This window comes from Phalacrocorax carbo, chromosome 1 (assembly GCF_963921805.1).
Source record: "Phalacrocorax carbo chromosome 1, bPhaCar2.1, whole genome shotgun sequence".
NCBI classification, from domain to species: domain Eukaryota; kingdom Metazoa; phylum Chordata; class Aves; order Suliformes; family Phalacrocoracidae; genus Phalacrocorax; species Phalacrocorax carbo.
In genome coordinates, this window is record NC_087513.1 from 211,491,853 (window position 1) to 211,508,017 (window position 16,165).

Consider the following 16,165-nt stretch of genomic DNA (forward strand, 5'->3'; position numbering starts at 1 on the left):
TCAAGTAACATAAGTAAATATTCCTTTGCATAGCTTTCTAGGGGGTGGAAGCAGTGTGGCATTCCTTCCCTCTGGTAAAGAATAACTGTATTAAATATCTGGTGACAATTATCTCTCCTGTGAAGCTCAAAGAAAAAAGGCCTGTTAATGTTTCAGCCGCCTCAGTATCACTTTACACAGGCATGTTTTCAAGTTAATTATTTTTAGATGCAGTTATGAAAATAAAAGTTATGGATCTCTGGAGTAGATGTGGCACAATGGCAAAAATGTCTTTAGATTAATAACCTTCACTGATTCCACATCTTTTCTGCAAAAGAACTGGTCTGACAGAAAAAGCTATTTCTCCACTAGGGATTTTTGCTGATACTGGTTTTTCATCACAGCTTTCTTCATATGCCATTTTAAACAGTGAGTTATAAGCTGTTTTCAGTATAAAAATACATGTTTTTATTACAAATCCAACACGTAGAGACAGTTTTTAAGCATATACGGTGAAGTTGTTTATATATGGTGAAGTCATCCTCAAATGACTATTAGCTGAAAAGTCAGAAGAAAAGGAGTCCGCAGCGATACTGGGCACAAAATGTGAAGACCGATTCCCAACTAAATCATACCAGCGGAGGCTTCTGTCAGCTCAGCCTACACCAGATAATCCATGGCTCCCTAGAACTGTCTTGGCTGAGGGTGTGAAAGCCTGACTTTGAATCCTTTCATACTTGGAAGTGATAATGTTGCTCTCCTACAATCTCCCAAGTGCAACACTATTATTTAACTGAAACACGGATACAAATTTAAACTACGGTGGGACCTATCAGCATGAATGACCCAGGGCAAAGATAAAGTTTTCTGCCAGACACTGTTGTCAAATTTTCCTTCCTGCACACCATGTACACATTGTAATTTTCAAAAGGTTCGTGGACTGCTAATTGGCTGTATTTCATATAAAGAAGAGATGGATGTATAAGATTACTTACACAGGGAACACTGTTTATGACAGCTTTTCAGATATCCAAGTATTTTTCTTCTGCTAAAGCATTATCTTTGCAAAGTTCCAAGTTTTATCAACGCTGCACTACTCTTACAGAGAGACCTTAAGTTCTTCCTCGAACTACTGCTTCAGCACCCTAAGGCTGAGAAATATGTGAGACATGCTAAACTACTGAACACTTTTGTTCCACATTTAATTCCTACAGTACCTTTTAAAAGCACTTTATCATGAAACCTCACCTAAAGTATTAGCTCTCACACACACACTAGTGCATTACTGCCACTGAAAAGTACCTGTAAACTTAGAGCCTTGACCCTATCTTTACAAACTTGCTTAATAATGAGCCTACGAATCATATTCTAAAGGTGATTCTTGATCACAAGATGAAAATGCCTGTATCAGCCAACTAACATGATGATTCCTGCATAAGCAGTACATTCAATCTGAGTATTTAAGCTCTTGGCCTATTTAAATCAGGGAGAAACAAATATTCTTCTTCGTATCATCATATGCAAGTTTCAATGCTTTCAGGAATTAAATTATGAATAGCTACTTGTTCAACATAAAGTCAGTATTTTCAGAGGACATAACTGCAAACACTTGAGGATGCATCCACTTTAGGTTCTGACAAGCTAGAAAGTGGGCACATACCTTAAAGATTCTCTATGAGCAGTGCTGTTTGATAATACTTTAGGACAGGTGGCTGGGTAGGCTTTGACTTTGAACGACAGCCAGCTGATTCAATATTGAAATAAATATTTAACTTTAATATATTAGAGTATAACATTAAATTACTATATTAAATATTATAAATATTTAAGTATCCAATATAATATTTATGGTGTGGGTAGTCATACACAGTGGACTGATGGAAGCACAATGAATTGCATTAGGTGGAACATTTCTATTTTGATGAAGATTAATTACTTTGAAAATTGTATAGCTTTAACACTACTTTTCTCTCCTACTCCAAACATGAAGCTATTTCAAGTGAACAGTCTGCATACATGCAAGTTTATCCTACGATTTTACCTTAAGGTGCACAGAGAAGGCACATCACATGGTTTACAGACAGCTGAAAGAGATCAGTACGTGACAAAGACATTAAACCCTCGGGTCTCTTCATCACCACACATTGAATATATTATCACGCTGCTCTCTATCTCTCTCCTCGACAAAAAGAGTGCCCAAGCCATCTGCCTTTGCTTACTATAAATTTTTTTGTTACAGTATGCACTTACAGCCCTTTCCTTCTGCTCCAAAGGAACTTACTCTAACTACTCCATAGATACTACGCCTCCTTATGATAAGAAGTTGTGCTAATGGACATGTTAAAAACAAGACTTGTGAAATATACGGACAAGCTGCTGTTGCACTGCCAGCAGTAAGCAACCAGTCCTTGCAGACTGCTCTCAAATACTTCCTAGACTCACGCGAAGTACTAACAATATGCTCTTACCTGGCAGCTTGCTAGCGGTGGTAGAGTAACATTACTGTAGCCCAGCCTACTGCAACAGGGAAACCATTTTGTCAACAGCAGACAGAACAAAAAACCTCCATAAATGCAACCCTAGAGTTGTTTTGCAGCAAGATGGCTTTTATTGTTTTCAAGAAGGTGAGCCTTTAACATAACTAGGTTTTATTTCAGTATCTAACTCTCCTCAATCCTGCAAAGTCCCAATCTCAATTTGTGGCAGGAAGTCCCATAGTTTTTGATGTCACCATTTGTAATAAAGCTAAATGTAGTCTCTTCAAAGCTTCCAGATGCAGAGGTCACCTGGTCCATATGGAACGCAGATCAAACCTGTTAGAAAGTATACCAAAAGGCAGCCAAAGCACCTATGCCACCTTCCAACCTCTGTGACTTCCTTAATCCTGCGTTACAGAAAAACAAAGAGAAAACACGCCTGACCATGCACATTGTCAGTAAACACCTCTAGCACAGTTTCTAAATCTGAATATATGTATTTTCTAAACACGCAAAATATTCACACAAGTGTAATTTAGGCGCTTCTTCCATGTTTAACTTCCACATCGCATTATTCTAAAAGATGCACCAGAAAGTAATTGTGTAGTAGTGGTGAACCCTCACTCTACAGCATAGCAAAACTGAAACCACCATTGAGCATCAATGCCAGCATGACCTGCTGCCACCACACATCACTGAACAGATTTTCAAGCCAAAAAAATTCTCCTGATCTTTGTTATTTTAGTACTAATCACACACATGTAATTCACATTTTTTCCCCCTTGAATGGCAGTGCCACATCTTTAATTAGACAGTTTAATGGGCAAAACGAAAAATAAGAAATAACAGAGCCATCTGATCTGAGGTTCTCCTACGTCAATACTTGTTTCTTTTCACTAGCTCAGAAATCTTACTCATTCTAGCAAAGTTGTTTGGAATATGTGTCATTCTCTCCCATTTTAAAATATTACTTTGGAAATCAGATTTTCTTCTAAACAGAATCTAATCCAGAGCAATAGCAGCACACTTTTCCTGAATGCCTTTGGGAGCTGTCAGGAAACATGTACTTGAGTTAAAGGAGTTATACCTCTGTATCTGACTACCTCCATCAGCGCTGAAACTGCGGGTGAAGATGTGTACATCCAACGCTGCACAGCAAAGTTCTTTGGTCAGACCTGTGGCTCTCTCTTTCCAGTTTCTGGAAAGCCCTCATGCCAAAACATGTCTTCTACTATGCAGCCTCCCAGACTGCACAATGCCTGCAGGACACCAAGTGTACTGGTGTCCTCAGCAAACCAGAAATTATATAGGACAATAAATCCAATGTAATTGTAAAAATATTGAAGTGCATGGTAGGATATTTCTTGACAGATACCATCCTCTACAGCTTCACCTAGATAAAGAGCTGTCCAGTCTATTACTGAGAAAAAACACCCAGGCATAAAATTTTGTGGAAATACCCCTTTCTTTATCAAGAGCTCATACTAGTTTGTTGTACAAAATAAGTTGTATTGCCAAGAGATTCTGATGGTCCAACAGCATCTCTTGTAGGTCCTTTTGCCCCTGCAGTATACTGGCTAGAAAACACCACATTTAACTGCTCTTCATATACTCTCAGAGAGTAGCAAAGTAGGGAGTTTAACCTGATAAAGGGAGAAATCTGGGAAACTTTTGCACCTACCACCAGAGAAGTTTAAGCCATATCCTAAAATGGTATTTTATTAAATCATGCTCTTCCAACATCATAAAGGTGCAAAAGTGACTTTAATTTGGGTTCATTTTAATATAGGAATTACCAAAAGCCCAGTACCTAAACTTACTGAAAGCAGTGTATTTACTGGCATATAAGAAACAGAAGCATGTCCAAACTACTTAGAATTTTTTTTAATTAGTACTATTTATTACATGACAGTGCTACATGCTTTTCCTTATAAATAGCACGATGACCACCTGTTGGAACAAAACTCCTCAGATAGCAGGTTTCAGCCCAGATTCTCACTGTGAAGAAACTTTACACACATCACACTACAATTCAGACATACAATGCTTCCTATTTTAGGTGGAAAAATCTGTATATCTTACTTTTCTGTTGATCTCTCAGGAAATACCCACAGCATGCCTCCACAGTGCTCTGTCAGATGATTGCTTGCTGGATTAGCTGACTAAACAGAGCTTTACAGGTCTTAATGAAAACTAGCTCTAATTTAAGAGCTTATGAACTATGACATAAGTAGCCTAACAAAAGTAGAAAAAGAGGAAAAGTGGGAAAAATAAGGCAAAGTCAGAAAAATACCACACTGCTAATAAGCAACAACACAGAAGAAAACACACTTCAGGAGAGTTTTGCTGAGGAATCAAATTTTTTTGCTGTAGTTTCTATAGAAGAAGCTGGCCAACTCCAAACTAGTAACCCTCAAGATTTTACCGTAAGAGTTCCCTCTCCATTGACAATGCAGGGACAATAAAAACACTTGCTTAAAGCTTGATGCAAAGCTTTCCTTACCAAACCTCAGTTAATACACCAAGGAAGAAAGCAATTTAAATTATTTGCCTTTTTTATCATACAATGTGTTTTATTAAAAAATAATCCTGCCAAATGATTTGAATGTGCAAAGCAACAAATCCTCAAACTTCAAATATTTATCTTTTAATGAAAATCAAACACCAGCCTTCTACAAAGTGACTGGCAGAAAGTCACACAAGATGATGCAGGTTTACACAGTTGGGTACTTGGGCTAGCATCTCAGAGATCAAACAGGCTAAGTTTTTACTCCCTGATGTTATACAAAACAGTTTGAACACACAAGTTTTGCAGAATGTGTCTGAGATTTTTCTTTCTCCATGGTGAAAAACTGAAAGAAAAATAGTCGGCTTCGTAACAAAGCATGGGGACCGAGACGATAGTGAAGTCTGAAATTAATTTCAGACATGAACTTGTGAAATTGTATTGGTTTCCTCCTATTCCTTGCTCTGTTCCCTGAATCCCACAAGTGATTTCTTCATGTGAAAGGCCATCTACATACCGGCCATTTCTATATAACTTCTGTCTACTCCTAAGTAGGACTAATCTTCCTATTGCCCAGTAGGAACAGGAGAAAGAAGCATAACAAAAACCATGAAGCTGCTCCTTCTATGCTAACGTATTTGGTGACATGCAAAATTCTAGTAATTTTGGTTAAAAGAAGTCTCACTACTTTCTAAATTACCAATTTTTTTAAGCAACTAGAATTCAGGATACCTGGATCTAGAGTACTTCTTGCAGCCAATTTTAATTCAAGCTCCATCAATTCCATACGATCTATTTCACATTGTGCACTTAAAGTTGGTGAACTCCTTAAAGGAGATTTGTCACTGACAACCACTTTCATACCTTTTATTTTGACCAATACAGGATCAGGTTTTGACATGAAATGTTAGCAAACTGGATAAAACAGAGCACCAGAGCTCAAAGGAAAAAAAAAAAAAAAATCACATCTCCCCCCATCAAAACACAGGTATCTTCACAAAACTGTTTCAGCTGACAGTCATGCACTGTAGATGTGCAGCTCTCCCACAAACAGAGGCAGTCAAGTAAAGGAACAGCTAAAACCCTCCATGCTATTAATAGAAATGTTGGAAATTTCTGTCTAATTTAGCTTCTACTTCCTTCTTCAATTTAGACTAACGTCTCCCATGAGATATTTGGAGCTCTCTGAGCAAACAAAACTCCTCCTGGCTCATCCCAAGTACAGCTTCAATGCACATTTGAATACCACCCTTTTACAGGGGCCCAAGAGCTAAAGGATCAAAACCATCCCTTACAGCCCATGTTGGAGCAGGAACAGTCTTCACTGAACATGGAAAGTGAAAATGTTGTATTTTTCCAGCACCATACATTAAGCTTTACTGATTTTCAGTAGACAAAGAAAGTGACCTTACAAAGGGAAGCCCACCCTCTTACAACAGTGCTGTTATGCCCTAGTTTCATAAATCCAGATCAGCTCTTCCCCTCATTGCCCAGTTTTAGAGATCATTCGTGATCACTTTATTAGTGACCATGTGGTTATAAAGTTTCAAGTTTCACAAAGTTTTAGAACAAACATCGAACTTCAAACCCTGAAGTTTGAAACTGGACCAGTAAGGGAAGTTGTACACAGAAAGAACTCTGTATCCCACAGCTTTCAGACAGGAATTTCTCTGTTTACCATGCACAGACACATCCCTATCACAAACAGCCTCTAAGATAAACTAAAGCCAAGAGCAGAAGCAAATATCATCTACCTTTTGGTCCTCAGTAAAAGAAAGATGAATTCAGCCAGATTTTATCTCTAAAATGAAATTGTTTCATAAAGATAAGCTCTAACAATGCAAAATACAGTTATTCCATTTGCTTCAAAGTAGGGTTTGTTCACTGGTTAAAATCGCAGAGAGTTAAAAGGAATATGGAGCTATAGTAAAACTAGATGTTAGAACATCTTGCATCAGCCCTACTACATACGAGGAGGCTGACCACATTCTTGTCTACAAAGGCTCCTCATTAACAGTTTAAAATAAGGACAAAAACATCTCTTCCAATGCATTCTATTTTACTTACAGATTATTAAATCTAAAGAAACTCTCCTCCTAAAAGTAACTGTGTAAAACAAAAAGCAAAAACCGAGCAAAACAAAACAGAAAGTCAGCCCTTGGAAATGTAAGAGCTTCAAATTCGTAACAATGCAATTCCAAACATCAGAGGTTGAACTAACCATACCATTCCCTGGTGTTTGAGAACAAAAAGGCTTCTCAGGATTTCCATCATTCACACATCAACCTCAGCCCTGAAACAAACTTCACATATTCCATATTTTTAATGCAAAGTAAATGAAGTAAATTTCCTAGCAGATTATGTTTTAGCTTTAATTACATTTGATAGGCTTAATGATGCTATTGTTGTGGCAAAGCATTCCAACCGAACAGATCTAGAAGAAAGTTTGAGCTAGCTCCCTATTAACTACCAAAAACTTAAAGATGAAAGTCTGTATTTGGACCACCGTTTTCCCCCAAAGCACAAGCTGGTGCCCTAGTCCCTGTGTTTCAAACACTTTACAGCTAGAAGCTGTGCATCCTGAGTTTTCCCATCAGACAGCTAATCAAGTGCAGCAGCTTACTAGGTATCTCATATCCTTATTATAAATAACTACAGCCCAGGAATGCAAAAGTGTTCAGACTTGGTATCCGTTGACTTTTCTTTTATTCCTATAATCAAAATCCACTTCATGTATATTTTTGATACTTTAAATTTTATTCTGCAATGCTGTACTGACACTCATGACTGAAATGCAAGCACTCCAGGGAGAAAGAACTCCTGTTGAATTTAAGGGAGGTTATTAATATTTTACAGAAAAATTTATTAAAAGGATAAATCCAAATTCAGTAATTTGAATAAAACACAGCAAATTAGAGCATGTCTGTATCAATGAAAGCAAAGTGACATGATCCTGAGAGTTAGTTCAAAATTAAATTCTACCTAAGGATTCCAGCATATATCTAAATAGTAAACTTGGCTTGTCAAGAGGAAAAAAGGACACAAGGATATTGTTCAGAAAGGCATTTTTTCCTGTTCAGCTGCAATTATGATTTGAACAGTACTAGTTGTATCTCATGATGATTAAAAAGAAATTGCAAATAAAACACTTGAATTTCACCCCCAAAACTTACAAACTAACATAATCACTTCAGTAAATACTGAACTGAAGTACCCCTTGTATGACAGAAGGAAAGGATGAAGGTATTTCATGAGTAAGCTAGCCTCAATGAAGCTAGGTGTACATCAGTACAGAAATGAAGAATTGCTTTGCGAACTGCAGCTGTACATAGGAATATTTACTTGATTACATAGAGCAGCTAACAGACTGATTTTAAAATGAAAGTTATTTTTAATCTCTTCATAACAGTATATTTGCTGAATTATGAACACCAATAGTTTCCAGCAAATAGAAAAAGGGACAATTAAATAAAATCAAATTACACTACCATGCTCAATATGGAAGCTTAGCCATCACAATAGCTTAAACAACTTTTAACATTTCACATAAAAATAAGGTCAGGTCAAGAATAGAGTTGTGGATCAGAAAAATTTATAAAGTTTGAAAGAGGTTGCAATGATGGCTGCACCTATTATGGCAACACTGGGTGAGTAGGGAGGGGAAGGGGATGAATCAAAGTAAAATTCAAGTGTGACTCAATTTCCCATGAAATATCGACCCATTCGTCAGCAAGAGCAGAGGCATCAGCCAAACAAGCCAAGTGTGACTGCAAACGCATGTAGTTAAGTGCTGGTGTGATTTCTGAACATATGAGGAGAAGGGGGAAAAGAGGACACAACACCGCATAAAAAACTAACCCCAAAACAAAAAGCACACACCTGAAGAGGCAGGTACAGAAACATTGCCATACCACACTACAGCTCATTCTCCACCCCAGAAGAATCCAAACATCACCAACAGCAAAGCGAGTTGAGCAGCCCTTTAAAATGACTAAGAACACGAAGAAACCTACTTCTACCGTCTGATAGCCAAGACACTCAACCTTCTGCTTTGGCAGACGGAGCAACAAATCACAGACAACCAGAGCTGCTCTCAGTGAATTTACTGCCAGATTAAAGGCATAAAAAAAAGAAAAATAAAAAAACACAACAACAAAAAACCCCAAAAACTCAAACACCCACCTACACAAAACCCCCAAAACACAAAACAAAACACGTTTACTTCTGTTTGCAACCTGAGTTTAGTTTAAAACTTGGTACATTATCCATTCTGGGTCTTGAAATCCAGTTTACCATTGTAACTCTAGGAACTTACGCTGTGCAGTAGAATACCAGTGGGTTGGTTTTGGTTTTTAACAAAACTAATTGAGGAATTAACATTCATTTCATTACCACCTTTTTCAACGGGATAAAAACCCCCAGTTTTTACAAGCTATTAATGTGGAAAAAACTTTTTTTAATACACTAAATATTTGACTAGGAAACAATGCTATTAAGGATTCATAATTTGTGCTTTAAGTTGTATTAAGTTAAAAAATTCAACAAAAATCGGTAAAGGTTACAAACAATAGAGATACTTTGTTGATGTCCTAGCACACGCTTGCTAACTGGAAGAGCTGAGCTACATGCTACTGCAAGTACCATATTTAGAGTAAATATGTGAAATACCAGAGCAGTTTCAACCCGTGCAAACTTATCACTTCCTACATAAGCAAAAGAATCACTGCTGCTAGAACGGCACCGCTGCGAGAGCGTACGGATGTTGTGACTGAAGGACTGCTTGCCTGGGAGGAAGCAATAAAGGACATTAAATGAAGATTTCCGCAGTGTCTTTGCAGGAGAAAAGGAAGAAGGGGTTGATGTGGAGAGCTCTTCCTCAGTAAACTGACACAGGTCTGAAGGAAATTAAAGAGGAGAGCTCAGAGCAAGTATAAGCTCCAGCTTTGTATTTTTTATTTTGTAGACCCTGCATGTGTCATGACATGAATTAAGGTAAAACCACAGGGTTTCTCTTTATGCCAACGCTGTTCACTCCAAGAAACTTTCTTATGCTTCATACTCAGAGTTGACACTACCAAGTTAACTTTTGGTGTAGATCTTGTTATTTTACACCCTCTGTTTTGAGCTAAAACTTATGAAAGCCTAATTTACTCATGTTTAATATTGCAAGTGAACCAGATAAGCATTACTCTAATAAAGCTCCTTTAGCAAAATAGCATAGGAGATGTTTAGTCACAATCGGAAAATCCAGCGTATTTGTTAAATCTTTATGAAATGCTTAACTTCATTAAGTTATTATCACACAGCTAAATACAGCTTAGTTCCCTAATTTCTCGTCTCAATACCCGATTGGTCACATATTACTCGTAACTTGGATTTGCCCTGAGCAGAGCGGAGAGCACCACAAGTTAGCACTGATTTTACTAACAGTATTTTGAGGTTTAGGAACCACCATCTAATTGAAAAAGCTCTGATGTAAAGCTAGAGGTGAAATATGAAGTGCAACAGTATTTCTACTTCCTTTGCATCTAGAAGGATACATAGTTAATAACAGTTCATACCCTGCCTGCTCACAGTCCCATTTCACAATGGAGAAAGCTGCTAGAAGAGCAAGAAAAATACCAAACAATTTTCTATCAACATCGGTTTCTTTCCTTTCCACTTGGCTGCAGCTTTTTGGCCAGTTACTTCTTGTTTACTTCTAATCCGGTGCAGGCATAATCAGTAATAAAAATCTCTCTGCTACCTAAGCCTTTGCAAGATAACATTCCACTCCAAATTACAACTACTTGTAGCTTAAGACTTCAGCCTGGCAGGAAATCTAAATGGTTAAACTCACACACTGATGGCCTCAGAAAACAGTTCTTAGACACAAAGCAAAGTTTGCATTGCTGCTGCAGCAGAGTTTGCTAAAATACTCAGATGTAAGAACCCATACTTGAGATTATTGCTTTAAAATTGTATTATGAACTATTTGGAAATGTTTAATAACTGTTCCACTACAGGACTCCAAGATTTTATAAACAAGTCATTTATAATACTTACCTGATTCTTCTAGCGTGCTTGAGGAACAGCTTCTGCATGGTTTACAGAAAATAAGATGGCATATACCTGACCAGTAGTAACTGGGCCATTTTTAAAGAAGTAATTCATGTTTGAGAATTAATGAGTGAAAAGATTTTAAAGATAGAGAAACTTAAATTTAAGAAGGCTATTAAAAAAATAATCTTTCAAATACAAAAGGTGTCTCTGCTTCAGAAAACGTGTTGCAATTTCCAGGGAGAGCAAGATGTCAGTAACGTTTTACAAGTGAACTTTCCCAGCAGTCGACCAGCATCACGTGCTACTGTGGCGTATGGATCATGTACTTCACATAAGGCAACATACACAATGCAAGAAAGAGAGAAGCTTTAAATTCCATGTTGGATAAATCATCTCTTTTGTATTATTATGCAAACTAGTGTTACTTTGTGAGCCAAGTCACTAGGAACAACTTAAAACTTTCACATCTACAGATCAAAAACTCATCTTAAGATTAGGAACTGAAGACTGAAGTAGATCATTAGGTCACAGGCTGAACTGCAAAAGAATGCCTCTTCCAAGCATCACTTTTAGAAGAGATGACTGCACCGTAAAAAAAAAAAAAAATAATCAGAAAATCACCACTAGAGCTACAGCCCAAAGTTACATGACACCTGAATAACCACAGCTGATGGGGAAACAATGACAGTACAAAGATTCACAGTAAGCTGATTGCAGGTGTCCTGCAGCTTCTCCTCCATAGTTCCTACCTCTTACTTCATCCAAAGTAGAATACTGCTTCGGGCTAAGTAAAATAAAACAACAGCTGCAGAACTAAATGGCTATTCTTTCTGCAAACGAGCAGCTGTGGTAGAAAATTGGCCCTCTGGCAGTCTAGAGGAGTATGATAGTTCTCATACCCTACTAAAAGCAAACACAAATATTCCAAAGGAATTCTAGTAAAGAGTAAGGAGAAGCTGGCTAAGGAAGAATGATAAAGGAATCATGGAAGAACTCAGACAGGAAGATGAATACTTCAAAAGAAAGCTGCAATAAAGCAATTATCTGTATTTGAAATAATTACAGTTACACAGAACAGTTCTAAGCAAAAATAACAATGGACTGCCTCCAGAAGTTTGAGTCAACTACAAAATGAGAAGCAAAGCCATGAGAAACTTCAGGTAATCCTGCCAAAACCAGAAAGAAAATATGAATTTGGTGAAGTACTGCAATACTGTAGAAGGAATGCGGATAATCTATTTCTACTGGAGAACACAGCAGTATCCACAAACACCAGGAGTTAACTCACTACATCACTGAAATAACCCAGTTACACTTCAGTATGTGAAGGCAGGTAAGCACTTAAAAGACTTTTCCCAGCTTTACTACAAATCTCTTGTGAGATATAGGGGAAAGCAATGATCCTTGTTCCTCAGTTCTGCAAGATACCCTCTGCCTACCATCTCATTTGGAAACGGAAGCTGTCCCCAGCACAGACATAAAGCAAGTCTTTAGCTGGACTTATTTGTACAAGCAGTAGCCTCTAGACAAAACCAAAACAGCTGACATTAGGGACTTGGGAAATAAGTTCCCAGCAAGCTCAATTAAGTTTACTTTCACTTACACAGCTTCTCACAACACAGGGCAGGGTTCTGGTTTACCCTCTTCCTTAAAAATACAGATTTTTTTCTTCACAATAAGAAGTCAAGGAAATTATGCATTAGCATAACTAGAGAGATATTTCCTGTTAAGAATGGATAATTACTGCATTGCCACTTCCTTCCAAGTCATCCATCCACATTCTCCTTTAAAGAGCGCTACTCCACTAGCTATGAGCAGATAGGGTTACTATGCCATACTCATTCAAGAGCCCATCCCTAAATGTGTGTTCACACCAAAGCTGTTTTAACTGCGGTCCACAACATGTACAGGTACACAAACACTTTCGTGCTGCTGAGACATCACTGCTACAGCGGTTTCACTGAACTGACCTAATGAAACCTCCTACTTGGCATTAACTGTTTATCTTTTGGTTCTCCTAATATGAATTATCCATCACATATACCTATGGAAGCACCACCACCCCCCAAGAGAATCATGTAAAACAAAAAAGTGAAATCTGCCCACAAGCTTTCCAGCACCATTTACATTCAAACAACCTAAAGCACTTGCTCTTAGCATCACTATACAGTACTGAACAACAAAAGCAATACGCAAAAGAAAGGGCTGCATAAATCACAGGTACCAGTCAAACCCACAAACCAGTTTTGAGCCAGCACTGCTCAGAGGTGTGAAAACTAGGACGAAGTCCTAGTGAAACTAGGTTTTCTGTAAAAGAAATTCCATGAACTATGCTTTGAGGGTTTCAAGGCTATTAAACCTGTCTGATTACCATAAAACAAGTAATCCATCATTACAGAAGCAGCACCTAGATTACAAAACAGGGAATCCTTATCCCAGCTATAAGACTGGGCCTCCATAACAGGAGAAAAAGCATATCCGGAGTGCAAGCATATGACCATAAGATGATCGTTGCTACCTATTGTAAGCCACGTCCACTTGTAAATTAGAATTGTAATTCTTTCTCTCTCAAACCAAACAAGCAACTGAGCTTTGTAGTGGGAGAGAAAGAACATTCTTTGGAGTAGATTATATTGTAATCATTATGGGCTAAGTATGCCTTTTCCATTCTTTGATGATTAAGCTAACGGTCACTGAGGGACATATACAGGGATTATACAAACCTAGGATGGGGAGCACTTCAGTTTTGGAACTCCACAGACAGCCAAGAGCAAGATAAATAAGGACAGGAATAATCATGTGCATCGGTACCCATGTCCGATTTCCCCCCATTTGTATGGGCTAATGTGAAGCTGAGCTACTTAAATCTGTTCATGACGGTTCAAGCTTAATAAAGAAAGAATTTCAGAAGCAGGACAGTCAGAGATTTTAAGATCTGTACAAATAATACAAATACCCCATTAACAAGAATGTATGTCATGGTCACAGAAAATGCTACAAAACTAAGACTTCATTCCAGGAGAGTATTAGAATCAGCTTATCAACTCGTCCAGGACACAACCTTTAACAAAGTAAGTTTTAACTGTCATTATCACAATAAACACTGTCCTGGTTTCAGCTGAGATAGAGTTAATTTTTCTCTTAGCAGCTGATATAGTGCTGCATGGGGTTAAACCATGACAAACACTAATTAGAAAAATATTTAGGAAGCATGCCACCTATGAAGACTGGTATATTAATTGTCACTCACAGTGAGATGTCAGTTCCTAGGACTTATCTAGTAGTTAAACTGTTGTAAAAGGAAGGTATGTGCAAATAATTCAGAGGTGGGGCTTGAGTCACGGCTTGTACAAAAAGCATTCATTTTTAAACATACAACCATAAACGGTATGAACAAAGAAAATATTCAAAATACAACACTGTGTGTCATTTCCTGATGCCAGGAACAGAAACTCCCAACAAACCTATTAGGCAGCATACAGAACTTATCTATCCATGATCTATTTTAACCACTTATTAAGAGTGGCTAGTAGTAAAACTAATAAAAAAAACCAAACAAGTTAGCTTTGCTCTGACAAAATAATTCTCTGAGAAAGAGGCAGGAACTGGGACCTCTGACAGTCTAGCGTAAACAAGGGAAATACAGAAGTGGGCTTCTCATCCAGCAACTACCAAATAGCTTTCTAAGGAAGTTCAAGCTCCCTTCTACAGCAGCATCTGACAGGTCTCAGTTAGGATGTCCCCTAGCAACTGCGTTCAGAACACCACCCTTGCATACACACGCTAGTCTGCAAAGCGGTTGTCTGATCAGTTTGATGTTCTTTTTCACAAAGCTTATACCATGAAATAATTCAGCTGCTAAATGCCCTATTACTGAAACTGCACTTTTCACACTATTCCAAGCTAAACCTGACAAGTTTTTTTTCCAGAAAGCCTCCCTTCTGTCGTGTGAAATCCAGTAACACCACAACTTCATACATAAGCCACATGACAAGGTGTTTTCTCTACCTGAGACTAAGTTACTTAAAGCCCAAACATTTCCTCAGCCTTCTGTCACCCTAGGCTGACCACAAATAACAAAGCCACTCAGTTACTACTCAGTTTTCAGGCAAGACATGAAATGGAAGAGGGAATACCAGAAAGAAACTGAGGCAGCTGCTCTGGGGCTACTCTAAAAAAACTGATCACATCCCTCTCAGGTACTGGTAGAACAAGAATTTCTTAAACCTTTAAGTCAGACATCTTTTGGTGAAAAGAAGAAATAACTACAGTAGAATTAATCCTAGTGCCATCATCTGGCCTTCTCATTTGGATACAGAGCGATTCAGGAGGCACAAATTCAAGACACATGAAGACCCAACCTTCTTGTCACAGACGTGGGTGGGAGGAAAGGAGAAAGCACGCATACAGAAGGCATAGCCACACATCTTTCTCCAGTATCTTTTATTACACATTGGGTGAAACGGGTAGAGAAAGGTCCTTAAAAAGGCCTGGAATAAATAGATGCAAGATAATCAGCTATTCAGGCCAAGAACATCCCCACTCCTGTGACCTTACAGTGTAGTGGGAGACACACTACTATGAACTTCGGTGCTCATCACTCTCTTTGTAATCACCTGAATGGAACAGAGATGATAGAAAAACCTTTTAAGCCTTCCTACCTTGGATCTATTTTTAATAGAAGCTGAAAAACGGCCAGTCCCTGTATGGGTTGTTAAGCTCAGACACTGAAGGTCTAAAGAAGTCCTCTTAGGCCCATCCTCCCAAGTGAAGGAGACAGACTAGAAATGATAAGACTAAGAAGAACACCCTTACTGAGAGAGATTAGCTCCTCAGGCACTCATTTCACATTCTTCTACATGGAGGAGTTACTAGAATGATAGAGGTTTGGGTTTTTTTTCCTACTAGACTATCTGGGAAAGAATTAAGGTAACTGATCAGCTATTCCTTCTTGGAACTCCTGCACCTCCCCTACAGAACGGGGGAGTGCTGCCCTGGCAGAACACAAATAAGATCAACTAGTAAGGAAATTACAGACCATTCCCCCGCTTGGCCCCCGTGGTTCTTTCTCTCTCTCCATGGAAGGGGTACAGGGCAGCTCCTGCCCTTCAGCAGCTCGCATTGTCCGGGGCCCTGTGCACAGGGCAGAGCTAACAAGGCC

At 38.4% G+C, this 16,165-nt stretch overlaps 1 protein-coding gene across 4 annotated transcripts in view; it reads right to left on the reverse strand.

The window, feature by feature from the left end:
• The window catches only part of PICALM (phosphatidylinositol binding clathrin assembly protein), a 70,462-nt gene that overhangs the window by 53,746 nt on the left and 551 nt on the right, over positions 1-16,165 (reverse strand). The window lies entirely within an intron of this gene.